Genomic DNA, 20,065 nt, shown 5'->3' with positions numbered 1-20,065 from the left:
TCCTCTCTGGTGTGTGTGAAATTATGTGCACAAAAGGCGTCTCCTTATCTGAGTGTGTGAACTAAATAAATAAATAAGAGCTTTTGTTTGTTTGCCGGCTCCTGCACATGACTGTTTTGACTAAAGCGCCCGTGTTGTCTGTGCCTTTATGGGCCTCGGGAGAGGGGGCCCGGCCGGGGCGGGGGCGGCCGCCGGGCATCTGGGCCTCTCCCCCGCGGGCACCCCGCGCCCCGCAGCCCTCCCCGCACACGCCCTCGCCGGAAAGTTCCCCTGCCCGGGCCGGGCTCCCAGGCAGCTGGCACGGTGCCAGGCTCGCCGCCGAGCGCGGGCAGCGGGGTGGGGCGAGCGGAGGCGGCGCCGAGGACGTGGCCGGGCGCCCCGGGCGCCAGCCGGACCAAGGCCCCGCAAGGTGAGGGCACCCCGGGTGGGCGCAGGGTGGGCACCGCGCGGCGGGCGGGCCCGGAGGGCTGGGGGGCGGGGGGCGGGGGGCACAAAGCCGGGCAGTGCCAGGCGCCGCCGCCACCGGCCGGGGCCTCCCTCCCTCCCTCCGGGCCGGGCTCCGCGGGGAGGCCGTGTGCATGGGGCCCGGGCGGGCTGTGGCCGGAGGAAGGCCCGAGCCGCGAGGCGGGGCCCGGGGCTGTCAAGGAGAAAAACATCCCAAGGCCTGCAAATTGCTGCTCTCAGCTTTTTTTTTTTTCCTCCTCCTGCTTGGGAGGGAAAAAAAAAAAAAAGCAGCGCTTCCTCTGGAGGCGGATGCAAAAAGGATGCAGACTTTTAACCATCTCCTGCACCCGGTCCTTCCCCAGCAGCGTCCAGCCCCGGGCCTGGCACCTCGGCCACCCAGGGAGGGCGCATGGTGAGGGCGCCAGATGCCTTTTTCTGGGAGCTGCTGCAAGGCCAGGCCCCGTGGGCCTCCCCGGCCAGAAGCTGGGCCCAGTGCTCGGGTGTGAGGATGGGAGGTCATGGGGCACGTGGTGGCCGCGTGGGCAGGAGCAGCCACCTCCCCTGCCACCATCACCTGCACTTGGTGGCCTGGTGGCTTTGTCTCTCGGCGCCGAGCAGGGTGCTCAGGCACAGCGCTGAGGCATGTGTCTCAGTTCTCCCTGACTTGGGGCCTTCAGCCATCCTGGGATCCCCCACATTTCTCGCGACCGATTTTTGCGTTTAAAAAATAATAGGGAAAGTTTTCTGGCGTCTGGTGGGGGCTTCACACAGCCTGCGTTCAGAGCAGGACTTAAGGAATGGATTCTAGAGTGAGGAAGGTGATCTGGTCCCTGGAGGAACAGCAGGCGAGCTCCAAATGCAGAAGGAGAGGCCCAGGCATCTCCTAGGGTGAGGATGCTACGTGGGGGGCCATGGCAGGAGCTTGGGGATATGGTGGTCTGGAGAGGGACAGTGCCTGCCCATGGATACGTTTTAATTTTAATGTTTTTTAAACTCAGAAGAAAAAAAATGACTATAATAATTATGAATATATAATGACGAATTCAGCCTGGATTATATTTGCCTTCATACCAATGCAGTCATAAGATACCATTTTTAATATGTGCAGATGAAGGAGCCATGAAAACAAATGTGTTGGGGTCCGTGAAAGTCATAATGAAGCCCTGGGCTGGTCCAGTCTGTCCCAGGACAAAGGGTCAGATGTCTGACTCCAGGGAGGCCTTTGGGGGCCACCTGGGTGCCCTGCGAATCTGGCTTCTCCGAAGGCCAGCTGGGACAAGTTGACATGGCCAGCTGTGAAGAGGAGCCAGGGCCCTGGTCTGTGTGTGGGTGTGTTCGTTCCTATGCACACGTATGTGTTTTACAAAGGGTTCTCAGGCACATGAGTGCGGGATACTCAGTTCTGGAGACAGGTGAGCACGAGGCTGAGGTCAGGTGTGGCCACAAGAGCCTGGTATGCCTGCCCTTGAGCGAGGGGGCTGTCACTGGGCCAGGAGCCTCGGCATCTCCCAGCCATTGTCTCCTTGGGAGGGAGCAGGCTTCGGGGCCCATTCACAGCCTAGCGCAGCTCTGGGTGGTGGAAACATAACATGAGCTGCAAACAGAGCCACATCTGTAATTTGACATGTTTGAGCAGCCACATTTTTAAAAAAATAAAAATAAACAGGTGAAATTCACTCTAAAAACACAATTTATTTTATCTAACATATATTCAAAGTAGTCTATTTCAGTATATAATTTTTTTCAGTATATAATTAATATGAAATTATCAATGAGGTTTTTCTCTCTCTCTCTCTTTTTTTTATATTGAGTCTTTAAAACCAGAGTGTATTTTACACACACATCTCAGTTTGGATGGACTCCCCGAGTTTCAAAGGCTCAGTGGCCACATGTGGCATGCGGTGAGGGACCGCTGTATTGGGCAGTGCAGGTCTAGCAGGTCCCCATGCCCTCCCCACCCCACCCCAGAGTTGGGGAGACTGGTTTTTCTGCTTCTTTTCTGCTGGCGGCCCTTCTTGGCCAGGGTCAAGGACGCTTGCAGTGGCTAGTCAGGCCCCCAGCATCCCCGAGAGCTGAAAGAATGGGTGTTGGGGCTGCAAGCTTCCAGGATGAGGGGGGACTGCTGGAAAGGGCTTCTTCGGCTGTGCTCCCAGACACCAGGGGGACGGTACAAAGGGCTGGCTTCAGGGTACAATAGTGGGGCGGTTAGTCACAGTGCCGGGCAGCGGGCAGGCACACAGAGCTCCCTGTGTCTGCGCCTGGCCGGGCTGGGCCCTGCAGCCCGGTTTCGCCTGCTGGTTTCCCATCTCTGCCCGTGGCCTTTTGTTTGCACCCCTCCCTACTCCCCTATTAACCCCCTGCTACCCGTTGCCTACCTGGCTGCCCAGCTGGGGCATCCTTACTAAGCTTTGGTTTCCATCAGCCACCCTGGCCAGAGGCGAGCTCCTTCTAGAAGCAGAGCTCAGGCCTGCATGATTCCCTTGGCATCTCTTGGGAAAGAGGTGTCGGAACAGCTTCCTTGCTGTGGCTATGCGGCATTTGTGCAGCTCGAGGAGAGATTTTTCGCCTGAGTTAGGATAGCCGCGTGTGGCCGGCTCCCCACTTAAAGATCCCATCGGCATTTGAGAGTGTTCCCCGTGCAAGGGCCGTGCACTGCTGCAAACAATGAAAAGCCAAAACTGTGAAAAATTAAGGAGTGGCCCTGAAGCTGGCGCCTGCACTGCTCATCTTAAAGGGAACAGACTGATATAAATATTTTAATCCTGTGCATAGATGATGGATAAGATAAAATAAATTAGTCATGTCCCAGCCCTGTCTGGGGATACTCAGAAAGCAGGACTTCCATCAGCATTTGTACCTTGGTAGTTATAACTGAAATCTCCCTCCTAGCTTGCAATCTTAGCAGCTCCAAGATGGAATTAGCTGTTTGTTGTGATTTGACAGTTAAATTATTAACACGTGGAGGAGGTACCTGCCCTCCAAAAGGTATAGAGCACAGGGAACAGTCTCTTTTTAATTAAGAATTACCTCTGCAGAGATTCTGCATTTTGAATTTTCTTTGCTAAATTAAAGCGGCATGTGTTTTTATTTTAGAAGGCAGGGATGGTTTGCTGTGCCCTGTGCAAGGAGAAGGAAAATAAAAGGTCTTTTGAAAATGTGCCCATCTACCCACAGCTTAAAAAACCCAAGTGCCAGACGTTTTCCTTGGAGAACATAAATGTCTCCAATTTACTCATCTTACCTGTTGATTACATTTTATAATAATTATTATTTTTAAAAATAATGTAATCCTTGTCTGAAAGTGAAGGTGTCTTTGGAATGTAAAAAGCCTAGGCTTGCTGACACCACTATGTTAAAAATCACCGTGTGCCAAATCCGGGCCCAGTCCACTCTCCGGACCACTCTCTGGTCCACGTGCTACAGCTCGTCCAACTTCTGCCTCCCGAAAACAAGTGATGGAAGACATATGTTCAGCTCACATCATTTTGTTCTGATGTATTTTAAACCAGTTAAGATGATTTTAGCACAAAGAGTGGTGTGTCTTACTTGCTTTCTGAGAGCCATTGGATTTTCAAGCTGGAGTACAAATTTTTTTTTTCCCCAAAATCCAAATTTAGAAATTGCCTTTTAGAGTAGAAGACAGCATGCTGGTTCGCCTTTTAACTCGATGTGAAAGAAAGATACTTAAGATCAAATACATTTGATTTGTAGATTTGTTCCCAACCGTTGTTATCAAGGGCTGGAAATGGCCCCCTTTTTTGAAAAATAAGATAAGAAAAGGCGTCTTCCCACATGGGCGTGATGAGCTCTTCTGGGGTGGACTCCAGCCCCAGAGGTTCCACAGACATGTATGTGAGTCATCATCCTATGCATGTTTTTTCCTTCCCAGGGGGAGTGTGGCAGTCGACTCTAACATCTCCCTGTGACAAAAACAGTCCTTGCCCGCTGAGCCACCAGCACACCTCGGCCAGCCACTTACTTCCCAGGGTGACCCATACCTCGCAAGTGATCAACAGACTCTGTGCAAATACCATTATTTTAAAACAAACCCAACAAAATCTTCACTAATTGTGGTTCCGCCCTGGCCGCTGGCACCACCTCCAGTAATGGGAAAAAAAAAAAAATTGGAATAACGGGAAACACAGCCGATCCCTGGGGAGATTGTCTCCCTTGCAGGAAGGTACCAGAACGAGGTAGGGAAGCTGCTGTGGACACATGGGAGACTCCAAGCCTCCGTTCCAGTCCTGGGGCTCTTTGCTTCTCCAAGCCTGTTTCCCAGATTTCAAAGGAGCAGAATGGTGTCCATCTGAGCCCACTGTCAAGGGCCGTTGCAGAAATATTGCAACGGCAGCCAATATTTGCACAGCAAAGCTGCCCAGTTTCATTTTCTGTTTGCAAGTGTTTTTCTAAAGGGTAAAGTGCTAGAGACACGTGAATGGCCATTATCATCTTAGTAACTTCTCTGGCAATATATGATTATTACCGTTTATGTGAAACTCATACATATTTAACAGTAATTCATTTCATTCTTATAATGAATTACATCTACTTGACTTATGATAAATATAGTTGCATCGGTAATACGATCCTTCTCTGAGTATGAAAGCAATACACGCTCATCGCAGAAAACTTGGAAAATACAGAAAAATGCACGTAAGGGAAAAAATTGTCCAGCCCCTCACCCCCACCCCCCATGAAAGCTCTGTCATATTTTTCCGGGATTTCCTTCCAGGCTTTCTTTACTGCCACCGTGTCAGGTCTTGCAGGCACCTATGTTCGGAAATAACCCCAGGACTTCTCTGCTCCGTGCCTGGGTCCTCTGTACATTCCTGTACTTTGGGTCAGCTCCTCCCTGGCCCACGGGCCACCTCCTTCAAGCAGGCCCCGTGCAGGCCCTGGTGTTCCCCGAAAAGACCTTGGCCTCCGTGGCTCCCAGCCTTCTTCCCCTGCTGTTCTGGGAGCCACGTCGGGGCAGGCCAGACAAACCGCCGATCCGGCTCCATGGCGGAGCTGGGACTGACTCCTCGGGGTGTTGGAGGATGGGGGTGAGTGGCCTAAGATACGGCCCCTTGCAAGGCCCACGCTGCAGCGATGGGGAAGAGCTAAGCTAGGCCTTCTCCATGCAGGACAGGGAGAGAGGGCAGAGGACCGGATGGGGAAAGGGGTGAAAGAGCAGGCCTGGGTTCTGGATTCTCGGCAAAGAAAGCCACTTGGGGCAAATCACCTCTTAGACACGCAAAGTTTCGACCGAACTGTTGAGAACATGTTTCCAAGGTGTTCAGAGGTATGGTCCCGACTTAAACCCACCATGCGGTTGGCGGTTAGTGCCAAGTAGCTTGGTAGGCAGAAATCGGCCAGCCCTTTAGTGCAAGGGCACCGCTGCCAAACGCCGTGTCGCAATCAGGTATGTGCCTTGGCTGGTCCCTCAAATCCGTCAGGCCTCCTGAGGGGGACAAACTGACTCCCAAGTTGCTTTCTGGGGGGACCATGATCGGGGGGCATTTGAGAATTTCCAAGTTCATTTCTGATAGGAAAAAATAGAGTCTATGGGGTCTGCCTTAATCCCCCTTTGGAAGAATGCACCCTTCCACACCCTCACAGCAGATCATCAGAGATTTATTAATAACCCGCATTGCAGACAGACTTTACAGGCAAGGCTGCTGGTGTAGGGTTAGTTACAGCAGAGAAATATTAGCAAGAAATGAAATTTGGAATAATAGGGAATGGTGGCGTAAATTATCACGTAACAAAATAATGCAATAGCGTGTCCCTGTTAAAATGCTGCCGACAAAGAGTTTGTGACAGCATGGGGATGAATGGATACAACATTTCACAAAAACTAAATATGTATGTAAATTATGTAATTGTAGGCACATGTTTACTGTTGGGAAGGAAAGCCAGAATATTATTTCTGAATAATGACATATCGGTTAATTTCCCTTTTTCCATGTATTTTATACTTGAATTATTTATATTTTGTGCCTACTGCTTAAATGATATCTACCTTAAATATCTGTCTTTAAATTATCCAGGCTTTAGACTTTTTTGTCCTTTTTCTAAACACATGGTATTTTTATAAGCAGAAAAGAAGTAATTTTTGAAGGCTAGTGAGTAGAAATACAGACAAATGGCATATTTTCCTTTAGTCGTTGTGGATAGATAGCATGTAGCAGAAATATTCGTTAGACCAACAAATATGCATAGTGAGTAAATATTATTCGTTTCTTATAAAAGATTTATACCTTGAAAGCTTATTAATCAAACACTACATGGGTTTGCTAACCAAACATGTATACTTGCACAGCCAGTGCATAAAAATCTCAACTAAGGCTTTGTGTGGATTTAAGAAGTATTTTTGTCTCTTTAGCAATAGCATCAGGAAGAAAAAAAAAAAAAGGCATCCTTGGTCTTCTTGGATACTTGGTCTGATATTTGGTCTAACCACCTATGGTTAGACTCGGTGCTTGATTGGGGGTTTGTGCTTTCTGCTTCTACTGCTTGGCAATTTAAAAGGTTCTTCAAGTTCCTATCTGGAGAAGTATATAGATTTTGGATTCATCATGCCAGATGATAAATTGCGGTCTTCGGGTGGAAATCTTGGTTTATTTATACTCATTATTTGCCTTTGAAAAAAAGAAAGAAAATACTTTTTCTCCCCCAGCTGTACTTTGCAGGACTTCCATATCTCAAAATATTATCCTGCAGTCTTAAGTCACCTGCTGATTCACAGCTGGAGGTGCATGGGAGCCTCTCTTGTGTCAAGACACGAGGCGAGCATTTTCTTTTTTAACCACAATGCTACGGGATTTTGTGATGCGGAAAAATCTGTCCACGTTTCCATCTAAAATACGCTTAGCCTTCAAGCAAGTGTCATTTTCTTCCCCGTAAAATGCATTTCCAGGACCAGCAGCGTTGGGAAGGGTAGATGGGATCTTTGCGGCGCAGCGGTCTGGGAAGTAACGCAATGCGCCCCCACCCCCGCCCCGTCGGCCTAGGAGGCCCTGGGGCGCGCTCAGAGCCACCCGCTCCAGCGGCCCAGACCTGCGGCGCAGGTGAGCCCCAGGACCCGCCGGCGGTGCGCAGAGTCCCCCCTCCAGGCCCCAGCCCGCGCTCCTGCCCGCCCCCCCGCCCGGGCCGGACGGGCGCAGCCTCAGTTTCCCCGGCTGCCCCTGCGGGTGGGGCCGGCGGCGGGCAGGGGTCTGCGCGCGGTAGGCCCGGCCGGCCCGGGAGGCGCCCGGCTGGGAGGTCCCGCCGGCCTCCGGGGCGCGACCCTCTAATCCGCTTTAGTCAATATATTGTGCGCTTTACTTCGGCAAAGTAAACAGGGCGGGCGAACAAAGCGGCGGCCGCCCGGCCCGCGACTCCCTGACCCCGGGGTCGCGCCCTTTGTTCGCCCTCAGTGGGGCCGCCCCGCCGCCCGCCGCGGCTAATTGGGGCGCGTGCCGCCGCCGCCGCCGCCGCCGCGGACCCCGGGCCCTGCCCCCAGCCGGTGCCGCCCCGCAGGCCGACCCGGGGCCCCGGCCCTGCATCCCGAGGCGGACCCCGGACCCCGGACCCCGGACCCCGGACCCCGGACCCCGGACCCGGCTCCTGCTCCGACCCGGCCCCGCAGGCGGACCCCGGACCCCGGACCCCGGACCCCAGACCCGGCCCTGCACCCCGAGGCGGACCCCGGACCCCGGACCCCAGACCCGGCTCCTGCTCCGACCCGGCCCTGCATCCCGAGGCGGACCCCGGACCCCGCACCCCGCCCCTGCTCGGACCCGGAGGCGGACCCAGACCCCGGATCCCCGACGCGGACTCCCACCCGGATCCCGGTCCCCAGCTCGGCTCAGGACTCGGACTAGGACCCTCGCCCCCGGCTTGGACGCCGACCTCTGCCCTCCGCAGACCCGGCCGCCGCCTCCGACTCAGGCTGCAGACCTCGGTTCGGACCCCGGGCCCCGCCCTGCCCTAGCGGACCCGATCCCCGGCCCTCGTGGACCCGCCGCAGGCTCAGACTTCAGGCGCAGCTCTAGAGCGCCGGAGGCGGACCCCAGGCCCCAGGCCCCAGGCCCCAGGCCCCAGACCCTCCGCCGCCCCGCCCCGCCCCGGCCCGGCCCGGCCCGCGGACCCCGCCCGCCGTCCTGCGCTGCGAGCCCGGGGGCTGCCTGGTGGAGGCGCGCGCGGGCCTCCCTGCCTCGGAGCCGGGACGTGGTCCTGGACCCCGCGCAGCCCGGACTCTGGCCCCCGGGGCTGCACCAGACGCCCCCGGGGCCGACGAGCCTGGTCCGCGGACAGACCCCAGGCCGCCACCACGGCCATGTGGGTACCTGTCCCCCTGGGGAAGGGCCCCAGCACCCCAGCAGGAGGCACCTCGAGGCAGGGCCCTTTAGGCTAAGTGCAGAGAGAGAGAGGTTTACTGTGCCTTGTTTTTCTTTCTTGCTCTTTATTTCTGCTGGGAATCCGGCAGATGGGAAACAATCGGAGATCCAGGAAGCTGGAATTCTGAGTCCCCTATGAGGGAAAATAGGAGCCTTCTGACCCTTCCCGGCTCAGCTCGTGAGCTCTGTCCCCCAGCGGGCCTCAGCACCTGCCGGGTCCATGGGTAGCTTCGGTAAGGCTGGAGATGCTGACCTGTTATTAAGGCAGTTGACCCTAAAGTCAGGTCTTGGCCATTCCGTGTCCCTGTGTTCTTTCTCTTTCCCTCAAGTTCCAGACAAGGTTATAATTTTTTAAAAATATTTTATTTATTTATTCATGAGAGACACACAGAGAGAGGCAGAGATATAGGCAGAGGGAGAAGCAGGCTCCTGTGGGGGGGAGCCAGATGTGGGACTCGATCCCAGGACCCCAGGATCACGCCCTGAGCCAAAGGTAGATGCTCAACTCCCGAGCCACCCAGCTGTCCCCAAGGTTATAATTTTTATCCCAAAAAGCTTTTGAGATTTAGCTCCTTATAACCTTTTTCTTTATTAAAGATTTTTGTCTGTTTTTTAAAAAGTACTTTCTCTTGTACTTAGGTGCAGAAAGGAGTCATGGAAGGGTTTGCCATCAGGGAGCAGAATGGCTTCTGGTTCTTGCTCGGTCTGCAGAGCCCTCAGGCCTACTCCTCATCAATTTCGTAGTTGTATTCGTTTGGCTTTGCTAGGGAGACTCTTTTAAGTCCTACGTTTGTTTGTGGAACATTCGAGAAGATTTGGTGTTCTGGAGTTGCAGGCCATGCCTGTGGTGGGGACCAAGCTGAGGTGGAGAGGGTGCATGTGAGGAGCTGAGAGTGCATGTGAGCTGGCCGCCAGGCAGGTGTTGTGGTAAATTTCTATATGTGGTGCAGATCTCTGCCAGAAAGGGAAGCCCCCTGGAGATATCCCTGCTAGTCTCCCCTTCCCTAGTACCATTCCCTAAAGAACCCCATTTCCTCTTTCTTTATCCCCTTCCTCACTGCTGGTCCTCCACCACCACAGCACCTACCTGTCCTTCCTCTATTCTGAGAGGCAATAGGGTCTCATCTGATCACCCTTCGTTTGCAACTGCAGAATGCTGATGTCTAGGCCCAGGCCCCTGGCCACCCCTCCAGGAGAGAACTGCCGCAGTGAGCCTCTCTGCAGGCCTGAGCCAGTCGTCAGGGGTCTTTGCTGATGTGAGACCTGGAGATTTTCCCGAAGGCATCCTGGTCACCTGCTTGGCCTTTTATATTGAAAAGCCTGGCATGGGCCTGCCAGGTTCATAGAGGGCAGAAAGCAGAGAGCAAGGCTCAGGTGGGGCTTGGAGCCACCCTGGTTGCTTGGCTGGGGAGATCCTGCTCTCAGGGTGCTGCCCCCCCGGCCCCATCCCTGTCCCCAGCAGAAAGGATGGTAGAAAGCATCACAACCCCTGAGCTCAGACGAGGCTGCTTTGTTACAAGGACTCTGGCAGGCCCGGCGGCAAGCTTGTGTCTGTGATTTTACACCGGAGGTAGACTCATCCCAGCCCAGATTTGAGGGGGAGATCAGGATGCACCTGGCTGGGAGGGGTGCACGCCTCGGATGACCGAATCTGGCTGCAAGGGTGGGGGATCGCCAAACCCGGCCAGCTTAAGGCAGTTCTGGGACCCAGATTTCAATGGGGCTCTGTTTTTCCTGGGAACGGTTCTTACCTATAAAATAAGCCTATGTGTGTACGAGTAGGAAGAGGTGGGTGGTGACGTTGGAAAAGAAAGAAAGAAAAGAGAAAGAAAGAAAGAAAGAAAGAAAGAAAGAAAGAAAGAAAGAAAGAAAGAAAGGAAAGAAAGGAAAGAAAGGAAAGAAAGGAAAGAAAGGAAAGAAAGGAAAGAAAGAAAGAAAGAAAGAAAGAAAGAATCTGTGCAATATCAGCCAAGTCACTGTTCCACCCACTGGAGCCTCAGTTTCCCTGGCCTACAGGGAGGTATGATGATTCTTGTTTTGTCTTCCTCTTGGGTTGTGAGGATCCCATGAGACAGAGACAGGGGAGAAGACTGTATAAATTATGAAGCGCCTGCTGTATGCACTTGAAATATTATCAAGTGTAGGAAAAGCCCTTTGCTATAAGGCTGCTGTTTTATGATTGAAATTCCTAGTGACTCATGTGGTGCCTGGCACAGACTACATGCTCTGGGTGTTTCTGTTGACCTGAACCATATTGAAACCCTCTGCATTAGCTATAAGAAGGACGTGTGGGCCAAGCATGGTGAGAATTGGGCAAGGTAAAGAACATCCTCATCCTCTTGAGGCCTCTGGACATGACACCAAGACGGCCCCCAGTTTGGGGGATCCAGTATGACGGCTTGGAGACCCTACTACTTCTGGCATAGACACTTGAGAGCTGTGAAGGTTAATCCCAGAGTCCAAGTCCAGGCTCTGTCTGCAGCCGTGCCCAGCCTGGCTAGGGTAAGGGTCTGGGGGTGCCCGAACCCCAGCCCAGCCCACAGAAGGTGACCTTCTCTCAGAAGAATCCAGGCCACGTGGCTCCCAGACCTGCCGGTGCAGAGTCCACCTCAAGCCCGGCCCCTTGCCTCATTCCCGAACACTGGCCTTGCCACTTTTGTCCTAATGACAGAGAATGAGGTCAGCTTGCTTTGCCACCCACAAATCACAATTTTTTATTCCAGGCAAAGCCTTTCTGTATCTGAGATCGGCCCTTGTTATCTACGGCAAGGTTATGTTTTCACTGGCTTTGGGTGTTTGCACGTGTGGGATGAAAAGGGAAGTGGCCCAAAGAGAATGCGGGTGGGGCCACCCCATTGCCTGGTTAGGGGCTCTCCAGGAGGACCTCGAATCAGCTCTAAGCCATAGGGTGGCAAAAACTTGTATTCCTGTATACACATACACACGCATGTACACACACACACACACAGGCAAGTGCGTGCACATGCGCGCACACACACATCCCAGGATATCCTCGTGTTGTTAACATTTAACGTTCTAATTTTAAATTTTGAGGCACCAACTGGCTGTCTTAAGAGGCTCATTCAGCCTGTCTGCCTTGGAGCTATTTTATTTACAAGTCTTTGCGTGGCGTCAAAGGGCTCTGTGTTTCTTGCAGACTGTGTTCGGGTGGTTGAGTGTTTTGGTTTTTGGCCACAGCTGGTTAGTTTTTCCAAATCTGTAGATCCAGGTGTGCGTTGAGAAGTTTTTTTTTTTTTTTCTTCCCCCAGCGAGAGAGGTTTCCCAGTGAGCCTCGGAGCCCTCCTAGAAGTTTCCGGCGTCCTACGTGTGAGAGACTGTCAATTTGGGGGCTGTCGGTGTGCAGCAAGGAGGCGGCAGTGACTCCTCCTAGACAAGGAGATGCAGAAGGGGCCACACTGGGAGGAGAATCGCATAGCAAATTTAAAACACGGAGTTGAGAACCTGGTTAATGCAAAGATATTAGCAAAGGCATGAGCCCTTGGTTGTGGTGAAAAATTGCTTCCTGGGAGCCTCGGGGAGAACAGAGCCTGTGCACGTCTCCCTTTATTTTGAAATAGATTCTTAAAATACATGTTCCTCGTCTGAAAATTACATCAACTCTTATTTTCAAGATCAATGCCACCCCTTACCTGATTGCTTACATTATCACTTTCTTTTGGTTAAGAGGAATGAACTTTGTGTCCTTTGAATATTAGGAATTACACCAAAAGTTGCTCTATAAATAGCAAGAAACAAAACAGAACAAAAGCATCAGCTTTCTTGTTGAGTATTTTTCTTCACAGCCATTAAATATTATCTTGTCTTGAAGTGATAAATTTAGCTAAAACATTTCTTTACTTTTGGTGGAAAGGGCACGTATGAAAAATCCAGCCTTAACCTTGTCTTTGTGGTAATCAGATCTAAAAGCTACGATATGTAGACACATTCAGAAAAAAATGAAACTGCTGTTATGTATGAAGCAAATCACTTGACTATGTGGGTGAAATCATATTCGATTTTAAGAAAATAAAACGAGAGTATTTCAGTAAGACCACCACACCACGGTCAGATTTCAAACTGAACTTGAAATTGTCTCCTCAAAAATCCTTCATTCTGCATGTGATCACTTTGCAGGCAGCTTGGGTTCTTTGCAATCATTTTAAAGAGCAGATCTGTGAAATCTTGATTTTAAAAAGCGTTCCTGCTGTCCTTTGCAATTTAACAATGAACCTTTTGAGTTCTAAATCAGGATTTATTTCTTTTCTTTTTTTCTTCTTCATTCTAAGGGCTTATAATTTACCTAGCTCCCTGAGGAACTGTATGGGTAAGAAATGATACCAAAGTTCTCATTTCATTTGTGGGGGAGAAAAAAAAATTGAACTGACTTTCAGCAGTATTTTTAAAAATTTAAAAATAAACATTTGACAGTTTTTAAAGTTTAAAATTGCTTTAAATGTTAAATAGCTAAAGTCTGCTTAGATGTGATTCAAAAAGACTACGTAATTATTGAAATAATAACGATTTCAGGCTCCATACAAAGGATTGATAAGATGCAAAAATATTTCAAATAAAAAAAATTTCAAATAAATCAAGGCTTTTCAACTGTGAAATGAAGGCATTCCTTGAATATGGGGGGGAGAAATTCTTTTCAGATTTTCTGTCTTTTCATTTTTGCAGAAATAGGTAACTCTTTCACTGGAAACTTAAATTCTAAATTCCAATCTGTTTTTAATTGCTAATATAAATTTGCTATACGTGGCCACTAAATTCTTTAGGAAAATGTCCATTTCCTAATTAATGATGATTCCATTTTAGAGATTGCAGAATTGAACAACTGAAATAAATTCAGTGCTCACTTCTCTTTGAGAGTTAATTTTGATTTTTAAAAACCTTATTTTGTTCTGTGCTTTTTGTCATTCCTTGTAGAATGCTGAGAACCTCACTTTGGCATTTGGTAATGCATGTATAACTAGAGGTATTGGCCTGTCATCCTTAATTCATTTCTTCTGATTTGTGTTGTTACTACTTCAGTATGAAAAAGATTCAGTGCAATTCCTCATCTGTAAGAGGAAATTTTTGATACCAGCATGTCAATATTATATAAGGCATAGTCATATATATATGTATATGTGATCGAACACTAATATTTATTGCAAACTTCTGGTTGTTTTACACTTTCCTTTTATTTGAGAAAAATTAACCTCTTACGAGTGCTTTCAGGGTTGTTAGACTTTTTTTTAATATACATAGACAGGTAACACATCATGAAAGGTGAATGTGTGGACTTCTAAAATGACAAAATAGCTGCTCACAGATTCCTAAGCAGACCTGTGAATACATGGGTAGGGAGTTACTACCCATCGGTCAGGAGGGAGCATGGGGCATGCTACTGATCATCCTCAGGGCAGGCACACTAAGTCTGTTCCCTCTCTGTCTCTCTCTACACACACACACACACACGCGCGCGCACACACACATTTTTTAAAGGAAAGATACAGAAATGGTCTGCCGGCATGCTGTTTTTTTTTTGTTTTGTTTTTGTTTTGTTTTGGTGGGGGAGGTGGCTGCTAATGTAGAGGTCTGGCCTCTGCTTTCTTCCTCAAACATGCTTGTCCTATGGCCAGAGTTTTATTTCAGTTGCTAGTGAACTAATGTCAAGGTTAGACATGAAATGGGGTGAACTAAAGCAAAAGATTTTTGAAAATGCTTCATTATGTTGGCAAGAAGGAACCCTTTCCGGGGTGCTTGCTCGCATTTACTTACCCAGCCCGAGACCCTAACTCGATCTTTCCCTTGTTTTACCTGTAGTGACACTAGCAGGCTTCTTTCCCCCCTTGTCCCTTCCTCAACTTAGCTCCGCAAGAGGAAAAAGAAAAAAAAAAAAAAAAGCTTACCCAAAGGAAATTGATGCCAATGGGTTTGTGCGCAAATCACCGAGAGTACAAACGAAGCCTTCATAAAGTAGGGGTGCAAGTTATGACAAAATAGGCAGATCGAAATGGAATCCCACACCGGCAAACTACTTTGAGACAAAAGCAACAAGAACAACAACAACAAAAAGAAGAAGACGAAGAGGAGGAGGAGGAGGAGGAGGAGGAGGAGGAGAAAGAAGAAGAAGAAGAAGAAGAAGAAGAAGAAGAAGAAGAAAATAAAAAAGAAAAAAATCATAAGCCTGGTTTGCCTTTACACGCAGCACCCAGAGCCTCCTAGCAGCTCCTCAAAAGCACATTGTGTGGGATGACTGAGGAAGGGGCATCTTACCCAGGAGCCGCCACGCTCTGACAATCTCAAGCTCATTGGGCCAGCTCTGCAAACATCATTATTTTTGAGTGTGCAAGCTGAATGAGTGTGCAAGTCGAACGTTCAAAACCCAAGTGAAAATGTAAGTTTTCACTCACACGCATCCTGCTTGCTTTAATTAGATTAAATGCATCTGTTTACTAAGTCCTTGGAATGCCTTGGATACTGACATTTTTTAACTGTTACAAGCCGCTGAGCTGAGAAATAGAGATAGTAAACTGGAGTGTCCGCGGCCTTCCTAGGCTGGTCTGAGGCCGGAGGCTGAGCCGGGGACACGGGGGCTCAGGGGCAGAGCAGGAAGTCACCAACTGCATTCCCATCAGGCAGATCTTGGGATAAATCAGGAAAAAATAACTGTATAAGGCTGATACTGTAAACATCCGGATCTATCAAGAGCCTTCCTAGGACTTATTTTTTCGAGATCTGACCTCAGGCGTGGTGTGGTCCGCAGGCACAAGCCCGAGTTCTTCCAGGAAAACTGTCCGCCGTAGCACTCACCAACAAAGTAAATCTTCCAGGTTTCCTTTTCGATAATTTGAACACGCTTTTTAATATTATTTACTCTGAATAACGTAGTTTGATAGCAAGTTGGAAAAAGACCTCGTAAAACCAACCTGCATAATGCCCAATGGAATTACCTGAGTGCTATTATTTTCCTTGAATAAAGGAGAATTTGATTTCTGAATTTGCAACCAAATTATATGTAAATGCTTGCCAAGTGTAGCGGGGGATAAAAAAAAAAAGGTGTGTGTTCTCAAATATTGTTCTGACTCACCCAGTTCCTTGTTTTACCAAATAAAAATTGGGAGGAGGAAAGTGGCATTAAATTAACTTATTACTGTGTGTGAGAGCAAGAAAAAAAAAATCAGCTAATAAAAAGGTTAGCAAGTCGGCATGATTATACAATGATTTCAGGTGAAAATTACAAAGCTAATATGCTAGCATTTGCTCCTCGCCTTCAATAATGATACAGTTGTCAAATTTGTATTTGTGCCAAAGGAACAAAAGTTGTAAGTGGCATAATGTAAGATAATCTCTTTTTCTTTGTGGCTTTTTAAATTCAGTGTTTTAATCCACCAATTTAATCACAAAACATATATCACATTAGTTATAATATTTATAGTGTTTAGGGAAGTGATTATAAATAGATTAGAGTGTAGTTGTTGGATGTAGTATTTGTGTGCGTGCGTGCATGTGAACGTTATCACAAAGGTATGCACATCTCTAGGGTTTGCACTTGGGATCGGTTTTATGTGAAAATAGTAACCATATATTTATTTTCGAAATCCCCGTTCGATCATTACGGAGCTTGCTCATTATTTTGGAAAAACAAGGTGTGGTATTAAAAGGGCCTGAGACATAGTGTGTTTAGATCTCTGCATTCAGCCGGTCTCTAAAAGCATTTTGTTGTTCTGAAGTCCACAAAGTTGTTAAGCCACAGAATGTCTAATGTGTTTTTTAAAGCAGTTGAACCATATAGTAGAGATGGGGGGACAGGCAGGGTGTATAATGCCAGTTGGTGCTTGGGATATTGCTCGGTGTGGCCCGGGGAAGAGGGAGGTGATGGGCTCTGGGCAGCTCTTTGGGACTGCCCTACGCATCCCCAGCCTGCAGGAACGTGTTCTCTTATCCCACAGCCCTGGTCTGGGGCTGGAAATTGTAATAAGGAAGAAAATTATACAGGACTGTGCTAGACAGGAGAGCTTGCTCTGCTGTATTGCTAGAACACGGGCACAGCATACCCGAGTCTCAAGCTGCTACAAGGGCATCCTTTTCTGAGGAAGGAGAAGCACAGAATTCCTGGGCTTCCAGCTCTGGACGCCCCAGTCCTTGACCACCCTGGAACTTCCTCGGGGAAAGGGTGAAACCCACCCCGTTGTGAAGTCACCCCTGCTTGGGCTGCCTCTGCTAGGCTGGTTGTCAGCAGCTGTGAAAAGTGAAAGTTGGTCAGCATTTCAATGAAAAGATGAACTGGAAAACATTTCTACTCCATTTTATAAAACTCGAATTTTCTCACAGAAATGAGAAAAGTGGTCCCTAGAAAGAGGCCAACGTAAGAGCTTAGCACCCGGGGAAGCAATTTCGGAAGATTCCTTAATATTAATATATCTCAGACTTTTGCCCGCCCCCCCTCCACAAAACCATGTTTGTGGTGTGTGTGTGTGTGAGTGTGTGTGTGGGGGGTCCAGTCACAATTCAAGGTCAAGGTCACAGGGATCTAGGGAACTTCCGAGGTGGGTCAGTGGGCAGCCCAGGCCCTGGCAAGGCTGCCCCAGCTGCCCAAGCCCAGCCCTGCCTCGGGCAGCCGGTTCCCTCTTTCTGGGCAGTCCAATCCAATATAGAATGGAGTTTCCTGGGAAGCAGGGCACACGAGGAACTTTTGAATGTACCAATGGCATAAAAAGTATATATATTTTTATGACAACGAGCAAGTTTCAATTGGTTGACAGAAATGGCGAGATGTGACGTCAAGGGACACTGGTTAGAATGCCAAGGCCGGCTGGGGGGGGGCGGGGGGGGGAGGGAGACAGGCACAGAGAGACATTGGGATGGGACCCAGGAGGCCTTGTTCCTCTTGGGCCCCCGTCGCGGGCGTCCGGGGACAGCCAGGTCCATCTGGCTCTGGGAGAGGGCATGCCCGCACAGGGGCACAGGGAGAGGGGTCCGGGCATGATGACCCGGTGTCGTCCCGGAGCGCCAGGGGCCCAGGCCGGCCTGTCTGCGGGGAAACCACTCAGGCGCCCCCGCAGAGCCGGCAGAAGCCGCGGCGGCCTCCTTGGCGTTATAAGCGGTGTCGCGACCCCCGGGCGGGGCGCGGGCCGGAGCCGCGCGGGCCCCGGGCTGTTGCAGTGCGGGCGGGCGCGGAGAGCGCGAAGCTGCGGCCTAGAACTTCTCCCCGCAGCTCCTCCGCCCCGGGCCAGGGGAGCAGGAAGTTGCTTCTGCGGGGAAGGAAGAGCGCGAGCTCGGAGCTGGGCAGCGGCCCTGGGCACCGTGCCCCCGCCATCCCACGCCTTCCCGGCACCCAGAGGGCACCCCCCTCCGCCAGGCACCTTGCGCGCCCCCTCGGTCTCCGGGCTCGGTGCGCCCCCCGCCCCCCATCGCCCCTGGCCAGGCGCCCCTCCCTCCGCCGGACCCGCGCGGTCCGCAGAGCCACCGCGGGGTCGCCCTGGCGCGCACCCTGCCCTGCGGGAAGCCCGCCGCCGCCGGAGCCGCGAGCCCCGACCGGGGACCTCGTCTAGAGCTCCGGGGCACACGCCGGCCCCTGCGGAGCCGAGCCGGCCACCCTCGCACAGGGTCCGCGCGCAGGCCGGAGGCCGTCGGTCCGCCCGGGGTCCCCGAGCTCGGCCCGAGCCTGCGCGCGCGCCCCGCTGCCCGCAATCATGGCAGCCGGCGCCTCGGAACGCAGCGGCCCAGCGCGCTCCGGCCGCCGCCTCGGTGCCAGGGCGGCCCGGCGAGCAGGGGCCCGGGCTCGCGCCGCCCGCCCCCCGCCCCCGCAGCCGCGCAGCCCCGGGGCGCGGAGCCGGAGGCCGGCGGGGTCCTCGCGGCGCGGTGCCCCCCGGACGCGCCGGCTGGCGGGCGGGGCCGCGGGCCGGGGGCGCGCGGCGGGGAGCGCCCGGGTCGGCGTGCCCGCGGGGGCGCGCACGCGGGGCTGCGGGGCGAGGCGCGGGGCTCGGGCGGCGAATCCGCTGCTCGCGCCGCCCGCCCCGCCCGCGCGCGCCGGGCCCGGGAGGAGGGTGCGCGGCGGAGCGGGAGCGGCAGCGGCAGCGGCAGCGGCAGCGGGGGCGGGCGGGGGGGGGGGCGATCCGGGGAGGGGCCGCGGCCCGTCCTCGCCCGCAGCGGGCACGGCCAGGGGGCCCCGGAGGCCTCGTTGGTATTCCGGGCACAGCCGAAGCCTTGACCTCCCCGCGGAACAGAGGCGCCCGGGCGCGCGGGCACGGCCGCCGTCCCCGGGAGGTCTCTCCCGGCTGCGGGGCCCGTAGGCGCCTTGCTTCCCCCCCACCTCCGCGTCCCCTCCTCTCCGGGTCCCCCGTACCCCCTCCCCCGCCCCGATCCGGCGGCGAAGGGGTGGGCAGGGAAACGCGCTCTCTGGGACAGGTGCCAACTCCGAGACAAAAGACATAAAATAGGCGGCAACGTGGGAAGCGCGGCCGGCGCGCTCGGGCGGGGACGGAGGCGCCGCGGGGGCCGCATCCTCGGTGCCGACCGGGGAAAGTTTGGGAAGTCGCCGCGGCGGCTTCGCAGCGGCGGGGGACGCGCGGGCCGGGCCGCCCTCCGCGCCGCGCTCGCCCTCTCCGCGCCGCTGCTGAATAATTCATGGCGCGGCCGCCGGCCATTAGCATGCACCGGGCGCGCGGCGCGTCTGTGCCAAGCCGCCGCCGCCGCCGCATTCGGCGCCCGGGCCGCGCCAGACGAGCGGCCGCGCGGCAGCCGGGCCCGCGCCGTCCCCGCGCCCGCCCGGCGGCGCCCATTGTGCCCGGGCCGCGCCGCCCGCCGCCCCGCGCCGCCCCGCGCCGCCCCGCGCCCGCCCGCAGCCCGCAGCCCGCAGCGCGCCCGACGGCCCGGCTCCGCAAGTTGGGGCCCGCGCCGCCCGCCCGCCCGGGAGCACGGGAACTTGGAGAAAGTCGCGGGGCGCCCCGGCCCGGACCCCCGCCGCAGGGCGTGGGCGCCCCCCGGCCCGGCGCGCTTTCGGTTTCGCCCCGGACAAAGGTCCCCCGGGGCGCGAGGCGCGGCCGCGGGGACCCGGTGCTGCCGGCGCTCCCCGGCCGGGTCCGCTGGCTCCTCTCGGGCCGGCCCGCGTCGGGAGGGCAGGGGCGGCGGGGCCTGGCGCGCGCCTCGCCCGGCCGCCCGCGCCCCCCAGCCGTGCCGCCCTGCCCGGAGTTGCGGGAGGTGGCTCCGCGCGCGCGGAGGAGGCCGGCGCGGGGACGGGGCGCACGCCCAGGGCCGGGGCCGGGGCCGGG

At 53.2% G+C, this 20,065-nt stretch overlaps 1 long non-coding RNA gene across 2 annotated transcripts; it reads left to right on the top strand.

Moving 5' to 3' along the window:
- The first annotated feature begins 313 nt into the window (after nucleotides 1-313).
- On the top strand, nucleotides 314-15,998 carry LOC144323532 (uncharacterized). 2 transcript variants are annotated; one of them, XR_013388936.1, is made up of 3 exons: nucleotides 343-409; nucleotides 4,334-4,637; nucleotides 12,077-15,998. It is a non-coding gene; the product is annotated as an uncharacterized LOC144323532 (long non-coding RNA). The 2 variants fall into 2 exon arrangements; XR_013388937.1 differs by lacking the exon at nucleotides 4,334-4,637 and having other exon boundaries at nucleotides 314-409.
- Nucleotides 15,999-20,065: the final 4,067 nt, after the last annotated feature.

The sequence above is a fragment of the Canis aureus genome, chromosome 11, assembly GCF_053574225.1.
Source record: "Canis aureus isolate CA01 chromosome 11, VMU_Caureus_v.1.0, whole genome shotgun sequence".
Taxonomy (NCBI): Eukaryota; Metazoa; Chordata; class Mammalia; order Carnivora; family Canidae; genus Canis; species Canis aureus.
This window is presented reverse-complemented; position numbering and strand designations above follow the sequence as displayed.